Here is an 18,414-nt window from a genome sequence, read left to right on the forward strand (position 1 = left end):
CATGAAGCCTTTTGATTGGATGAGTGTGACCTTACTCCAAAGAGTGAAGGAAGATAGATTATCTTCCCTCCGGAAATTTTTAGTTGCAATAGGAATATAAATTGTACATAATGTATTTTAATAGGAGTAATGAAAAGTTTTATTTTTTAAATTATTAATTTTTAGTACACATATCTCATCATTTATATAGTAATATATCACTCCGTGTACTGGTTACATTGAAAAATCTCTCATCTTTCCTCATAATCTATTTCCCCTCTTATCTTCTCATATTTAAACGGCTGCGATTACACCATATATACATTTTGTTTTGAGTTTTTAATAATAAATTATTTTTGACACTTCAAATTTCTCATTCTGCATTCTAAATTTTCCATATTTAGAAAGAAAAATATATAAAATATAGAAATTTTTTTTTAAAATGCTAATAATATTTTTCTTTTAATATGTAAAATAAAGCAAAAAGAAGACCGTGAGAATAGATGATAGATAGAGACGGTAAAAAGTAGGAAGCGCATCCTAAAACTTTGTTTCGAAGAAAACAATCCCACAAACAACAAAACCCATAAATCACGTATTTCTTTGTCAGCACGACCAACCGACAGTCAGCCTGAAAACTATGTAGGCAAGGACATCACACCCAGACGTGATCATGAGATTGCAAACATTTCCCACTTTGAATTACGAAAGACCATTCCTTACGGAGAGGAGGAAAACCAGAGTTTTGTTAATCATATCATCTCTAACTTTTTGTTAAAATTTAAAATTTAAAATATTTAAATTTTAAAACAAAACTATACTTTTGCTTTAATACTTCTGACCTAACATTTTAGTTCGAAATTACTAAAAAAAGAATTTGGACTATATTTTTCTTGTTCAAAATAAAATATATGTAAATATCCTAATTTATTTTTATGAACATTTTAACATAAAAATATCTAGATTTCGAGAAAAGTTGAAAATTCACTAAACAGACCCTATGAAACATGTATTTATAGAGTTTTTGGATGAATTTTTATTTAAATATTTTTTTAATTGTTTTAGTTGTTAGATTTAATTTTGAGTTGATAGATTATTTTTTTATATTAAATTTGATCATATTCAATTTTAACTGTTAGATTTAATATATTTAAAAATTTAAAATTGCCCAAAATTTCTGTTTTAACTCAGAACTCATTTTTAGACCCAACTATTAGAGAAAGATTGAGTTAGTTTAAAATCTAACTTTTGGTGGGCTCGTCTTTTAACCTTGACCTTAATTTTGGGTTAAATTTATCCAAATTTTAGATTTTAATTCAAATTTATTTTAGACCCAATCATTAGTTTAAAACTAATTTAAAACTTAAAGTTTTAGATTTTAATATAAGGGTTGAAGATAATTTTAAGAAAATCAGAGCACACCAAAAGCAAAAGAAAAAAGAAAAGCGAAAGCAAAAGAAAAAGAAAAGGATAAAAAGGAGACATCATTGTGTTCATCGTCTTCATGCCTACCAGCGGATGTATTTGCAGATTGCTTCAAGGATTGGAAAAAGATTCTTTTTCTGGGATTCGAGGATCTTGTATCATGTCCGTTCATCGTACATCATGCGGTCAATTTTCAATAAATATTATTTATATTTAATTATAAATTATAAATAATTTTTTATCGCATAATGTATAATGAACGGACACGATTACGAGATCTCCTCGATCCCCAGGAATAAGATCCAACGAGGATCATTTTCCCAAGGATTATAGTTAGTAGACTGACCTATGTAAGAAGAGTAAACCTAGGTAGAATAAATAGAATCTGAACGAAACACTTTTGGTACTGTTTACTTTTAACGTTAAGGACATTTTTATCTTGAAAAACCACTTTTGATACTATTCACTTACACCTTTATTTTGTCATTTTCATTAAAATTAAAGTTTTTGAGGACTTTTCATTAGTTTTCCTTATAATAAATTGGTAAATTATATTTTACAATCTAAATGATGTGTCACAAATAAAAAATAAGCACGTTAATCAATATGCAAGTAATAATCTAACCATTAACTCCATATCATTTACTTTATAAAATTTAGCCTACACAATTAATCTCACTAGCATTGACCATATAAGAAACATCGGAAGAAGAGGAAAGGAACATCTAAAAACCAAGAGAGAAAAGGAGAAGACTAAGCACAATTTTAGTCAGAGAAAACCCACGGTTATACAAAAAAAATCCTCCCCAGTCCTTTCCCTCCCTCTAATTACAGTTCATATCATGAGAAATTGCTAATGATCAAGGACGTAAGCATAATTTGTCGAACTTCGTTAAATTTCATGTCTTATTTACTTTACAAACTGCATACATATTTCGTATAACCTGTGAAAAATCTGTTCCAACATTTACCAATTTGTTATTGAACTTTAAACGAGCATAAAACTTCGTTCAAGTTCGATTTGGGTCCAGTTTGCGCTCACGCGTACGTGTTGTCGAGCACTATTCAAATATAGTAAGAATTGAGACAAATTATAAACTGAGTTCAAATGTCCACGTAGGATTTCAAATTTACCCAATATAGGAGTTTTTTTTTTGTCATTTTACAATTTTAAGAAAAGAAATTACAACAATTTAGGAACGGGTTGTTACAACCTATCCTGCTTAAGAAAAATTCGTCTCCAAAATTTCTTCATTACAAAAGAATACAATCAAAAGAACAAACATGGATTGGGAGCTCAACTCGCTTCTAGTCTATCATTGTTACCTCATCCTAAGTCAGATGCTGGTTAATCTCCAAAGGCTAGGGTTGGATCACATGTTAGGTTAGAGACATATCTACGTAGCATTTTAAAAGTAGTGAATCCTGAAAATAACTTGTTTAGAAGTCATTTTAAAATGAATGAGCGCACTTTTAAAGTAAGTGCTTTTAGAATTATTTCTTAATAAAAAAATGTAATGAATCCTGGAAAAGCTCTTACAGTACTTTCTCCAACGCATAACTGGTGCTTCTTGCAGGAAACACTTCAAGTACTTTTGAAATAAATAAAAAACATTTTCACTAAAAATGCTTCAGTCGTTTTAAATGCATTTCTAAACCAACCCTTAATTAAAATGAAATTCCCAATCGACTAATTCGTTTCCCTTCATAGTAAGGAAGTTGTACGACTCTTAGAAAATCCAACTTAAGTGGTCGAGAGATTTTTTAATAAGAAAAACTAATGAAAATGACTTGAAAACTTTGAGTTTTAACGATAAGGACAAAATAAAGGGTAAAGTGAATAGTACTAAGATTGATATAACGTGAGGGCTAGGTTTTTTTTTTTTGACAGACGATAGAATAATCTAGGATTTAGACTATGAAACGTACTAGGTTGGATAGGAAAACCTATCAATATCCACCACCCAGAGAAATATTTTTATGGTGACAGGAGCACGCTATATCAAGTGTCATAATATATTGGATGAATTTTTTTCTTCAAGTTTCCAACTAATTATATTATTATATTTAGTATAATGGTACCAAGATTGATTAGTTGGAAACTTGAAGAAAAAAATTCATCCAATATATTATGACACTTGATATAGCGTGCTCCTGTCACCCTAAAAATATTTCTCTGGGTGGTGGATATTGATAGGTTTTCCTATCCAACCTAGTACGTTTCATAGTCTAAATCCTAGATTATTCTATCGTCTGTCAAAAAAAAAAAACCTAGCCCTCACGCTCATGAGAAATTTTTCATTGTAACCGAAACACGAGTTGTGACATCCCACATCGCCCTGGGGAGTGATCCTTAAATGTATATTCCCATCCCTACTTAGCACGAGGCCTTTTGAGAACTCACTGGCTTCGGGTTCCGTTGGAACTTCGAAGTTAAGCGAGAAGGGGGCTAGAGCAATCCCATGATGGGTGACCCACTGAGAAGTTGCTCGTGAGTTCCCAAAAACAAAACCGTGAGGGCGTGATCGGGGCCCAAAGCGGACAATATCGTGCTACGGTGGTGGAGCGGGCCCGGGAAGTGGTTCCGTCCCGGGCCGGGATATGGCAAATTGGTATCAGAGCCTAACCCTAGCCGCATGTGTGCCGACGAGGACGTAGGGCCCCTAAGGGGAGTGGATTGTGACATCCCACATCGCCCTGAGGAGTGATCCTTAAATGTATATTCTCATCCCTACTTAGCACGATGCCTTTTGAGAACTCACTGGCTTCGGGTTCCGTAGGAACTTCGAAGTTAAGCGAGAAGGGGGCTAGAGCAATCCCATGATGGGTGACCCACTAGGAAGTTGCTCGTGAGTTCCCAAAAACAAAACCGTGAGGGCGTGATCGGGGCCCAAAGCGGACAATACCGTGCTACGGTGGTGGAGCGGGCCCGGGAAGTGGTTCCGTCCCGGGCCGGGATATGACACGAGTGGTATACCATGTGTTTTTATATAAATGGTGGAAAATTTTAATATTTAAGTTATTAACTTTTTAACATATATATCCCATAATTTATATAATAACATATAATGTATCATTCTGTGTTTCGATTGAAAAATCTCTCCACGCTCGTAACCCGAGAAGGAAAACTAGCCAACTGCCTAACATGGAAGACGACATCCTTGCCGACATACTATCAAAACTACCAGCCAAATCTTTATTACGATTCTGCTGTGTCTGCAAGTCATGGCGTGCTTTAATCTCCAGTTCCTATTTTATTACGAAGCATTGTAGTCGCTCATCACTGAAAGGCATCAACACCAACACTGCCTTAAACATCCTTTATTCAGTCAATCCTCTCCGATACCTAGACAATAATGCACTATTACACCACAAGGATGGCGACGGTGTTGTTGCGAGAACAAACCCTAGGCGTATTTCCTCTCATTTGCAATTTGTGGGTTCGTGCAATGGGCTTATATGTTTTCATTCATCAGACCACACTTCATCTTATGGAACCCTTGTACAAATGGCATCAACAAGTTTCCGTTCATACCTAGTTGTATCGATTTCAGTTGGCAGCGGACATTTCATGGGTTATGATTCCACCACTCAAGATTACAAGGTCGTATCGTGCGCGAAATCTCAAACAGAAGTCGTTGTGGTCGTCTATGCACTAAAAACCGGTTACTGGAGGACAGTCGAAGACACCAATTTCTGTCTAATATTTGGGCCGGCGGGGTGCTTATTAAATGGAGATCTTCATTGGCTAGAGCTTGAACGCGATGATTATGGAAATTTGGGATTTTCTTCAAAACCAAGAATCGTCTCTTTCGATTTAGAGGAGAAATTTAACCCGGAGCTCGTTCCATTACCCAATGCTGTCGTCGATGACGGCGGAAAATGTTATAGATATGATAGCATCTGGACTAATGGAAATTCTCTCTTCCTATACACCCATGCGATCAAGAGACGCAAGTTTGAAATATGGGAGATGAAGTAATCATGGACAAAACTTGCAGAAATTCCTCTGGACGTTCTAGCCGAAAGGATTGATCCACAGCTGAAGGTGAGTTGCATTTTCGAGAATGGTGAAGTTTTTATGACTTTGAGGCAAAAACACATTTTAGGAGGATTTTATTTTCGTTGGTCGACACACTTTGTGTTATATGATCCAAAAGAAAAGGCATTAAGGACTGTTCTTGACATTTCTAACTCTTATCTCATTGAGTGTGATAGAGTAGATATGTTCGTAGACTTTAGTTTCACCAATAATTGGAAGCCGAACAAATATTTGAAGTCATTATCATTTTAATTTGTTAAGTAAGGGTAAAGTTGTGTACGATAGATTAGACGTTCTCCCCGACCCTCATAAAGCAGTGAGCTTTGTTGGCTTGAAGTTCCCTTATAACTGGAAGTCGAACAAATATTTGAAGTCAAAATCATTTTAGTTTGTTAAGCATGGGTAAAACTGTGTACTATAGACTAGACATTCCTCCGACTCTCGTAAAACTTTGAGCCTTGTCAGCTTAAGGTCTTTTATTTTTTATCATTTTAGGTTGCTCTTTTCGTAACATCGTGCTATTGTTACTTTTAGTTTTGTAGCTGTTGTCATTCTATGGGGCTTACTAGTAATAACTTTCAATGTTTTCATTGTGTGTGGAGATTATGGAGTTATGATCCAATTTAAGTATAAATTTACTTCAAGAAGTGATGTGAATCAAGGTGTTATTGCTATAAAATTTTGTCGAACATCCTATACAGAGAATTTTTATAGACTTAACTACTGCATTTAAAAGTAAGGTCGTAGCGATGGACTTGTTGGCAACGCATACACTAATGATCAAAAATAGGTTTTTTTTTACAGGCAGAGCTTGCATACTTCTAATGGTTCAGGATCAAATCTTTTACAAAGCCATATGCACACAGCTGGAACTATTCAGAACTCCAAAGTACAGTTCACAAAAAGATATAAGATGATCCTCTCCATAGGCCTAATGGCACCACATTCTGCTTACCAACACTTCACATGTTCATAAAATAACTGTCACTGCTGGTTGTTTCACTGCAAAGAGACATTTGATCAGAAGTGTTCCCATCTGGCACAGAAAATATGAAGGTGTATACTGGAATAGAATAAGTATCCAGAGAGCTTGAAAAATGTTGTCACTCATAACAGCAGCATAAGCTGGCATCTTCTAATTAACAACTGGTAACCGACATGGAATTTTTGGAATGAACACGAAGGATTGTTGTAATAAATTTTGTGCACTTAAACAAATTAAGGAGAAGCCGCCGAGTATTACGGTGTAGAATACCTATTCCTCTTCACTTATAAGTGAGATATCTTAGGTTCGATTCTCACCAAATGAAAAGTTGAACCACATTATTATGACAAACCCATTGTAAAGCCTAACCCACTCCCACACTCAGTATAGATACTATCGTTTGTGTACATATATTTCATACAACTATCATCTAATGATCATCTATTATTAATTAATGTGAAATATGCATTTAATTGTAGGGAAGTGTTATTGGCACTTCAAAAATTTCATTCTACACTTCTCACAAACACATTTTTCTTTCTAAATATAGAAAGTTTGGAATGTAGAATGAGAATTTTGGAGTGCCAATAATAATTCCCTAATTGTAAACTTCATAAATTATTAAAACACGAGTTTCGCACCTCAACGGTATTGGCCTCGCAACAATTAGTGTTCAGATTCATCTACGCACAGTAGTAATTTTCTTCAGTACTAAGAATCTACACACCTGATAAGTAGGGATCTGATAAGTGGACCAGGCAAGAAAATAGATGTCTGGGTAGATGCCTTTACTTCATGCATTGAATCCTACTTAAAAGAATCTGATACACACTTATAAGACAATACTAAGGCAAGGCGAAAGCATGAAAAAATAACAATAGAGTTTATTATTCAACGATAAGTCCTAAAACAAGAGAGAATACGAGAGAACTCAAAAACTCTATTGTAGCGATAACAAGTAGCAACCATAAAAGATGTTTAAATACTCGTACAAAGACCTAGTTTCAAATTAAAAGTAAGGGTTAAGTATAAATAACTAATCAACCTTTAGGAGTATTTCCGAATTGATCTCAACATTCCAAATAACTACCTAACATTTTGAGAAATAGGCATGCACTCGTTAGGTTACCAACTTTGAGTGATGACATCACTATGTTAATTGATGGTGTCATTAATGTTTGGTAATGGTGTGAACAAATAATGAAGCTGATTTTCACTAACACGTCATTTATAGAGTTCTGAAACCAAATGGAGCCCTATTAGTCAAGTTAAACACTAACATTGTCTAGTTAAAAGGGATCAATTTAGAGATTTAAAGATCTATAAATAATACAGAAGCGGGGTCTCGCTTCAATACTTGTCTAGGTCTTCACTTAATGCTAGTTATCTAACGAGTGTTCATTTTTCAAAAAGTTACGTAATTTGAAATGTTTTAAAACTATGATCTCAGACAGTGACTACACCGAGTTTGACAACTTTACAAAGTGGCTAGGGGTGGCCGAGTGATTTACGTCTGCGTTAAATTTACAAGGCCTTGTTTGCGCAGAATGTTTTGGGTTATTGTTTATGTTGTGTCTTTTGTTCTCTTGAGGAAAAGACTGAGACGTGGGAGGAAAAGTGGTGTATTAACAGAGAGAATGCTCGTGTTTTCCCTCCCGGATTGTGCCAATCGTAACTAGATTTATATTAGTTTGCCAATTTTGTTCTATGACAACGTAATTTTGGTCCCAAAAAGAAAAAAAAAAAAAAAAAAAAAAAAGTGTTTTAAAAGATTGAGGTCAATTAATGTAACCTTTAAATGTTGGATAGTTGTTTGTACTTAACCCTAAAAATAAAAAATAAAAAAGGTAATTTAGCCAAAAGTCAATAAAAAGTTTACTATTAAGCCATATATCAACGACATATTTTTGTTTTGGATTTAGTCAATGATCTATTTTTATTAATTAGGCATAGGTCAATGATGAGTATCATATAGGCTTTAAGTCATTATAAATAGTTAGAATTTGACTCTTCTATCATTCTCTCTGTTTCTCTCTCTCTATGAATGTTATATGGGTTTAAGCTATTATAAATATGGATTTAGATCCTCTCTGTATCAATTTTGTGGAGATCCTCCAGACCAATGGATCCAATGGGCAAAATCCCTTATCTTTCCTCTTTTCCCCTCAACTCTTCTCTTTCTCCCTCACTTCGAAGCTCTCAACCTTGAACCACCAACTCCCCAAATTACAAATTAAATTCAACCCCATCTCAAAATCGGCCCCAACACAATCACAACCCGCCCAATCCACAACCACCAATTGCAGATCCCTCACTTTACCCTCTCCAAAATCAGCCTAAGCATAGCCTTATACGCATCGCCTTATCCCTCAATTGCAAGTCCCTCGACCTTAAAATCTCAGCCGATGTTAATGAAACAACAAAGAGAGGGGTCGTGCAAACCAATGTCTTTTGGTTGCAGAGATCTTTTTCATAACTATGAAAGAATTATATAGAAAGAAATCTCAAAGATGAAGAAGTAAAAGGAAGAGATGACAAATAAAAAGCTAAAACAATAAGGGATAGTGAAAAAAATAAATCAGACTTAAAGCATAGATGACCTGCAATTGAATTTGGGGTTTGTTAACAACAGTAGGGGTGTGGGGGTACAAGGGAAAAGAAGGAGTTGACGGGGAAGAGAGGCGGAGGAAGAGGCTTTGGCCATTAGATTTCTATTCCTATGGAAGTGATCTTGAGATGATCTGAATCCTATAAATAGTTAGAACATATATATTCTATCACTCTCTCTCGCCTCTTGTTTACATGGAGGAGTCTGCGCAACTAAAAAAAAAGCGAACCAGGAAATTGCAGTGTCCAAATCCAAATGTAAAAAACAGAGCCAGGAAACGAACACTACATTACAATGTCTAAATCTGAATGTAAAAATCAGGAGTTGCGTGAGAAGTGAAGTGTAGGAGATGTGTGAGTGATAGAAAAAATAAAACCAGAAAACGAACACTGCAACACAGAGTTTGAATCCAAAAGTAAAAAACAGAACCAGGAAAATGACATTGTATTGCAGTGTCTAAATTCAAATGTACAAAAGAACATGTAGGATGCATGTGAGTGATGAAAAAACGAAACCAATAAATGGACACTGCAACACAGTGTCTAAATTCAAATGCTAAAAATGGAATAAGGAAACACACTGCAATGCAATGTCTGATCCGTATTGACTTATTGCCAATATAAAACCATGAGAAAGGGAGTGTTGGTTGAAGTGGATGACAGCTGTAGTGGCATATTTTGTAATTTTTGTTTATTTTAAATACATTTAAATATCACAATACATGATTGACCTATTTATAATTAACATAAATATTGTTGATCTATTTTTAATATTGTAACTTTTTATTGATTTTTCACAAAATCACCCATAAAAAAATTATGAAATATTTTTAAAGATGGGCTAAAAGTTTAAAATTTAAATGATGACAAAGTGGTGAGATTACTCTGTTTTGCCGTGTAAGCTCAAACCAGAGACCAGGGCCCTGATTTCATATTCTCATAACCGTTTTTTCTTGGACTATTTACACCTATCCAGCTGCCCCAAAATCTTGCCTACACCAAATACAATGCTACATTCTTTAAAATCTAAGCAAGAAACATGAAACATGACATCTCAACCATTAAAAAATTATAACCGAACACCACACAGTAGCACCGTTCATAAAAGAGCAAATGTATCTAATGGACTAAAGCAGCGAAAGTCCAATATCCGGCCAGCAGCGAAAAATTGCACACAAACTGCAAAATTAAACAAGAGATCGCTGGGGTCAGTGAAGCAGTGGAAGAAAAACGGAAACCAAAATGCAATTTTAGTTGTCCTATAGTATTACAAGGCATTTAAAAATAATTCAATTGCAACAAATCTTAGTTTCAATTGGACAATCATTTCATCCTGTTCACTGTGTTTACGCTTAATCTAAGTACATCGAACAGTACTTTGCCAACAAAAAAAAAAAGGAAAGAGTACATAGAAGAGTACAGTGATATTGTCACGCCTTACGGAATTGATTCTAGGTTGATATTTATGTTATTATTAAGAGACATCTCAATATTTAAATTTAGTCATTCTAAGGTCTCTTATATTAGTTTTAATAGAAGAAGAAAAAAATGGATCCTCCACTTTATCTACTCCATTTCTTTTGAATAACGTATATTTATCATACAGATTTTATAATCAAAACCATTTTAACTAGTCTTCATTTAAAAATCATCTCTACAAAAAATTATTCAAATTGTCATCCAAAAGCATGGAACAAATCACCGATGTGAGCACCAAGTAAAATATTCATAATGAACCGTTCATTTATATGATACATTAAGATGACTAAATAACATTATATTCGAATAATGATTAAAAAATTGGATGATCCCAATTATGGAGTTTATTAAAATAAAAAATAAAAAAAAGATACGTTAGCAAAATATGGGATATGTGCATTCCCAATGGGGGAAACTCAAGTATTATTCTTAAAAATTTGTCCTAAAAAAGACAGAAAGAAAACAACAAACAGTAAAACACACAATACCCAGTTCATGTCGAACATGAAAATCAAAGCATAAGGAGAATTATAAGAAAACTTGGGTAATTGACACTGGTCACTAATTTCAGTTGTGCAAAAGGAGTTCGACAAAAGACATATCAGGAGCTAATAAGTTAATAACCCATCATAGCTAACAGAATATGGAACAGGTATAGTACGTAAGGTACTTTTGTAAATCAATTGCAATTGAAAGCTCGTAAGGGTAGCAGGAGAAGGACAGCATGCACATACCAGCATCAAAGGACTGAGTAGCAGCCGATGTCTTCATCAACTTGGCGTGAAGGTGGGGTCGGGGGAGCTAGAGGGTCATCATCCTCTTGGAAGGAAGGGGGTAATAATCGTCTAGGCGGGGAGAGGGTGTGGGGCTTGGGGGAGCTGGAGGACAAAGGTAACCCTGATAGCCAGGTGGTGAAGGGCCATCACTAACAATGCTGGTTGTGGGATTACAAACTGAAAGTTGAGAACTTGTTTGTTTCAGAGAAAATTTGAATGTGTAACATGTTTTTTTATTCGGACGAAACATTTTGTTGCTCTGGATGCCGCACCCCTCTTACTGTTGTAAGCAGGGTAGTCTGACTTGTTGAACCGCACTTTCTCTTTCAAAAACAGGCCTGCTTTCTCAGCAAGCTCCTTCAACTTCCATTGATCATAAGGGTAGTCTAACATGTGTGAAACATGAATTTCATTATTGTTTATCATTCACAAAGTAATGATAAGTTACCCGTCACTGCTTAGCTGAAAACTTGTAACAACGGTCATGTTAGTTAAATTTAACGTCCATCAAAATATTTACTAATTACATCATTATATATTTGCTATAAACACTGCAAATACTCATCCTACACTCATTCCTCCACTTTTCTTTCACTAAAGTGAAGTACATGACAACTGTTTTGGAATGTCAATAACAACTATCTTTCCACTAATGGCAATAGGAGCCTAATATTTCATCAAATTTCATGGACATAAGTGGCGTATGACGGTCCATGACATATACATTGACTTCATACAACACCAAGCACCCTCGTTTTTTTTTTAACTCCTCCAAATGCTTCTCACTGCTCCTATGCTCTGTCAATAAAGTATCTGAAAGTTTTCAAGAAAATTTATTAATTAAAGTAAAACAAATTCAAAAAGATCAAGATAATGAATTTCTGTTTGTAAACATCCATGGAGTCCACAAATTTTACCTTGGGAGTTGACAGTCGTAGCAACCATGTTCGTGGCAGAGCGAAATGCTTTAGCCAAACAGGCAGAAAATGAGAAGTCTCTCTCACCAACCAAGAGCATTTTCTGCGAGCTAGAGTAGTGTCCTATCCGTCTCTGTTTTTTACCCATTCTTGATTTCTGCTCAAGTTCCTTTAAAAATTATATGTATTCTCTTTGAACTATTTCACTATATATATATATAGATTAAAGGTGATAACAGAGACATAGACGAACGAAGAAAGAAAAGTAAAAGCTCTTGTTGGAATAAGAATTTGAAGTAAATTCAAATTTACTCTCACACTGAATTAATATGGACAGGACAGCTGGTGGTTTCGGGAAAATGTGGTCTTTTGGGAAGTTGCAGAGTATTTTAATTATGGTGGTTGATCGGTGATTATAATAAGGGGACACTTTGTATCCGATCCTTGCTTGCTAGAGATCTTTGATTAAAACCTTGTTCTTTTTCAGTTTTTGATCAATACGTATTTGTACCAGGGAGCTGTAAAACCTAAGTTGTTGAAGGAGAAAACCATCTCTCTTTTGAAGGGATGTACATGTAGGCTATATTTGCCAAAATTTACACCCTAGGCTAATTTGAGGAGAGGGCATAGAGTTCGACAATCATCTTGGTTTTGGTCAAAAGGTGGCTGGAAAGCCTCGAACTCAAACGGAGGAGACTCAGTCCGATTTTCCATCATGGTTTCAAGCACCGGCTATTAACTGGGCTTCGGGAGGTTCGGGAGTTGAACTACGACCTCAAACTCGTCCAAAAAGACGTAGCATGGGTGGAAAGATAGTTTGGTTCACTGCAAAACTAGCCGGAAACAGATCCGTTAAAAACTCATTCGAAACACACTAAAACGAAGTGGATACTCACCTGCAAGGGGTCTAGAAGTTACTTGTGTTGACGGGAAGCCGATTCGTGGCAACCCAGAGGCAAGTCGCCGTCGAGATCGTCGGGAAAACCGTCGGATACCTTTGGATTTCGAACCGAACTCGGCTCTCGGATTCTCTGGTTTTCCAGAGAAACAAAACTCAGTTGAGTTCAGGCGGTGAAGGGGTGGAGATGTGGTGATTGAGGGATGTTGGCTCGTCGGAGAGACGGCTATTCTCTGCGTTGCAGAGAGAAGAGGGAGATAACGGGGAGAGAGAGACACGACGAGAGGGAGGAGAGAGAACGGACACGGAGAGAGAAGCTTCTAAGAGCAAATCCAGCGTTGGGCCCTCCGCCCTGGTAGTACACTATTCAATCCAGATAATGAACAGTAACTGCTCTTAATGAACAGTAAGTAACTCTGGTAATAGAATTTGCATATCCACCGTTACACTTCAATAGCCCTGGCAATAGGTAATAAAATATTAGTATTTTTTTATTTATAAAATAATACAAAATAATTTTAATTGTAATATCGGATAAGATTTTTAATCGTTCTCGTTGCGCCACGTGTCATTATCCGAAGTATTATTAAATAATACAAAATAATACAATTATTGGTGATGGATTTCTGATAAGATTATTAACCAATCACGTCGCGCTACGTGTCATAATCTGTTCACAATCTTTGAGGATAGATTTCCATCAGATTTTTAACGAATGACGGCATGCCACGTGTCATAATCTGTTCACAATCTTTGAGGATAGATTTCCATTAGATTTGTAACGAATGACAGCATGTCACGTGGCATTATGCACAACCTAATCCTTTCTGAATCCTCTATATAATCCACCATCTATCCTCACAAATCTCACACCAAAATTCTCAAGATCTCTATCATTATTCATAGTTTTTGCTTCCTTATTCACAAAAATCTGTATCATTATTCATAGTTTCTGTTTCTTTCTTTCAATGTCTTCTTCTTCCTCAAGGATGATGTGGGAATTCAATCAGGAAGAGGAATAATTGTTTAACGAATCAGAAGCAATGTTCAATCACCAGGGGGTAAGAAATGAGAGGGAAGAGGATGAGGAGCGTCAAATGAGAGGTTGAAAATAGTTGAGAAAATATGAAATTGTTGTGTAAGGTAGATGATAATGAGAAGGTATTTATAGAAAAGTAAAAAACAATTTTTTTTACAATTTTTTTTCAGATTTTTCAAATATTTTTTTGAATTTTTTACAATTTTTTTTAAATTTTTATTCAATTAATTAATCTCTGCCGTTGGATATAAAAAAATTTGAATTCCAACACTCCAGATTGTGCCACGTGTCACAACGGTAACTTTTCAGATTTTTAAAACTATTTTTTCATTTATTTTTCAATTTATAAAGCATTTTAATATCCACCGTTGATCTCAGATCGAACGATAGATATTAAATCTGACTTAAATTTTTTTTTTTTATCGTTGAGATCGAACGGTCCACATTAAATGACCGTTAAGATCTAACGCACCGTGGGAAGCCACGTGGCTTCCCAACGGTAACTGACGGATTCTGTTTTTTCTGATTTTTGTGTCGGCGACGCGCCCCCACGCACGGGTGTGGTGCACGCGCCTGACACAAAAAAATTTAAATATTGCGCTGATGCCACCCTGGCGTCAGCCTTACGTCACCCCCACCTCGGGCTCAAGGGTTGGCAATCCCCCACGGGCCCGGAGCTCGGGCCTCCCCCTTCCATCGGGCTGGGCTACGCTAGACCTCATCCCCTGGCCCTCGGGCCCTTGGTTTCTCCCCTGTCCCCCGAGCAAAACCCAACGCTGGGATTGCTCTAATAGAGGGAGAGAAGGCGTGAAGCCTTTTGATTGGATGAGTGTGACCTTACCCCAAAGAGTGGGAAACTGATCTTATCCGGATTCTTTTACTTAATTCTTTTCATCAAATAATCTGAATTCTTGAAATTTAAGGATTAAAAACAGGAGTCTATTTTAAAAATTATAATAACTTTACTGTTGCATCAAATTTTAAAAGTTCAAATTATTTGATGAATTAAATAGAAGGAATCCGAAGAGGATTCCTCTCCCAAAGAGTGAAAGCTTTGCTTCGTAGAAAACAATCCCACAAACAACAAAACTCGTAAATCAGATATTTCTTTTTCAAGTATTGCTATAAAGATTAAATTTAAAGATTAAATTTGTAAATTAAATGATGTGTCATTAATAGGAATAAACACATTTATCAACGTTTAAGTAATAAACCAATCATTAATTTCTATGTCCTTTAGTTTTTAAATTTTTTTTTCTAAATTGAGTAATGTTATTTATACCATGTTTTTATACCACATTTCTATATCACTTTAGATGACATCTGATGTGAACAGCAACAATCATTATTTAATTAACTAGTTTTTCTTAATTATTAGTTTATTAAATAATGAACTAAATTTAAAATTTTGATTAATTCAAACAATATGGCTGTCCACATCAAATACCACCTAAAATCATCTAAAATATATTACAAAAATATAGTATGAATATCATTACGCTTGTAAATGTAGTCTTTTCTAACATTACCCTTCTTTTTACACTTCTAACAACCGACAGTCAGCCTGAAAACTATCGCGCCTATGTAGGCAATGACATCACACCCAGACGTGATCATGAGATTGCAAACATTTCCCACTTTGAATTATGAAAGACCATTCCTTGCGGAGAGGAGGAAAACTAGAGTCTTGTTAATCATAAAATCTCTAACTTTTTGATTAAAATCTAAAATTTTTAATCTAAAACATTTAAACTTTAAAACAAAACTATGCTTTTGCTCTAATAGTTGTAAAATATCATAATTTATTTTTATAAACATTTTAAAAATATTTAAATTCCGAGAAAAGTTGAAAATTCACTAAACAAACCCTATGAAACATGTATTTATAGAGTTTTTAGATGAATTTTTATTTAAATATTTTTTAATTGTTTTAATTGTTAGATTTAATTTTGAGTCGATAGATTATTGTTTTTATTAAATTTGATCATATTCAATCTTAGCCGTTGGATTTAATGTATATGAATTTTTAAAATTGCCCAAATTTTCTGTTTTAACTCAGAACTTATTTTTAAACCCAACAATTAGAGAAAGATTGTGTTAGTTTAAAATCTAACTTTTGATGGGCCAGCCTTTTAACCCTGACCTAAATTTTGGATTAAATTTGTCTAAATTTTAGGTTTTAATTCAAATTTATTTTAAACCCAACCATTAGTTTAAAACTAATTTAAAACTTAAAGTTTTAGATTTTAATTTAAAAGTTGAAGATAATCTCAAGAAAATCAGAGAACACCAAAAGCAAAAGGAAAAAGAAAAGGGAAAGCAGTAGAAAAAGAAAAAGATAAAATGGAGACATCATTGTGTTCGTCGGCTTCATGCCTGCCAGCGGATGTATTTGCAGATGGCTTCAAGGATTGTAGTAGACTGGCTTATGCAAGAAGAGTAAACCTAGGTCGAATAAATTGGATTATATTTTATAACATAAATAATATATCACAAATAAAAAATAAGTACATTAATTAATAATTTAACAATAATTTAACAATTAGATTCTTGTTAAAATTGTTTACTAAACTAAACTGGAATCGGAATACAAATGATATTAGTTCCATGTAGATTGTTTACTAATTCATTGGAATAGAAATTAAAACTAACTTGATTACTAAATTGTCCTTATTAAAAATAAATTATTTTAATGTTATAATCATTGAAAATTAAGTTTATGTATATAAAATTAAATTTATCTTTACAAACTTTTATCTTTTCTCCCCCCAATCCTCTCATCCCCATCTTTTCTTCACCGACTTCCAGAGCACTCCCATATAAAAGCAGATGCTTTAAACAGAGAAGGGCCTAGACCTAGTCCGAAGAGGGAAGAAGAGAAGTGAGAGTGAGGGGAATAAGTGAATCGAGAAGCATTGCGGTTCGATTTGCGAAGAGGGTGTTGGTGCAGCAATGGCGCTGGCATTCGATGAGTACGGGCGGCCCTTCATAATACTGAGGGAGCGGGAGCAGGAGCAGAAGTCTCGATTCACATAACCACAGACCCTGCCACTGCCTCCCATTTGGAGGACACCAATTCAAGGAATTCAATTACCACCTGTTACTAGAGAATCCGACTCCGGGAAATTCCGGAATTCATTTGGGTCCCACACGATTTTTGATTCCTCTCACGTTAGTAAACATCGGTGTAATCTGTAATCGGAATTCAATTCCTTTTTTTTATTTTTATTCCCATTACTCTTACTTAAGGGTGCCGTTAGTTTTGTTGTTGTCATTCTATGAGGCTTACTAGTAATAACTTTCAATGTTTTCATTTCCTTTGTGTTTGGAGATTATGGAGTTATGATCCAATTAAGTATAAATTTACTTCAAGGAGTTATGTTAATCAAGGTGTTATTAATACAAAATCTTGTCGAACATCCTGCACAGGGAATTTCTACAAGCTTAACTACTACATTAAAAAGCAAAATCGTAGCAACGGACTTGTTGGCAAGGCACACTAATGATCAAAAAAAGGTTTTTTTTACAGGCACAGAGCTTGCATACTTCTAAAGGTTAAGGATCAAATCTTTTACAAAGCCATATGCACAAAGCTGAAACTATTCAGAATTCCAAAAGTACAGTTACCAAAAAGATATAAGATGATCCTCTCCATAGGCCTAATGGCACCACATTCTGCTTACCAACACTTCACATGTTCATATAATAACTGCCACTGCTGGTTATTTCACTGCAAAGAGACATTTGATCAGAAGTGCTCCCATCTGGCACAGAAAATATGAAGGTGTAACAATTTCGGAGACGAAATGTTTTGTTGCCCTTGATGTCGCCGCCTCTCTTATTCTGGTAGCCAGGGTAGTCCGATTTATTGAAGATCACTTTATCACTCAAGATCAGGCCAGCTTCCTCTGCAAGTCCTTCCACATTCCATCTGTGATAGGGGTAGTCATCCCGGGTTGTAACATGAATTTCCCCACCATAGCTAAGCATGCAACGGGCACTTTCGAAAAATCCTTTCAGCAACTCCCTGTGCATTCTACATCCATTGAACCCCAAAATCCATAAACATCAAGGGAAGAGCAATTAGGTAACTAATTAGTGCATTAATGATGGTATATGAAATTTAATGATATGAATAGGCGAAAGCTTAAAGAATCTGCGGTTTATAGAGCTACCATACTTATCTCCCTGCAGCCCGTTACACAAAATTGATTAACCATGCCTGAAATACTTCATAAAAATTTGGAACTATAGCATGCCTTGGATG

General features: G+C 35.1%; 1 long non-coding RNA gene across 1 annotated transcript; it reads right to left on the reverse strand.

The window, feature by feature from the left end:
• Positions 1-11,865: 11,865 nt before the first annotated feature.
• LOC137738835 (uncharacterized) lies at positions 11,866-13,374 on the reverse strand. Its single transcript, XR_011069062.1, has 3 exons — positions 13,107-13,374; positions 12,211-12,379; positions 11,866-12,106 (listed from the first exon to the last, which is right to left on the reverse strand). It is a non-coding gene; the product is annotated as an uncharacterized lncRNA (long non-coding RNA).
• Between the last annotated feature and the right edge of the window lie 5,040 nt (positions 13,375-18,414).

Source organism: Pyrus communis, chromosome 7 (genome assembly GCF_963583255.1).
Source record: "Pyrus communis chromosome 7, drPyrComm1.1, whole genome shotgun sequence".
Classification (NCBI taxonomy): Eukaryota; Viridiplantae; Streptophyta; class Magnoliopsida; order Rosales; family Rosaceae; genus Pyrus; species Pyrus communis.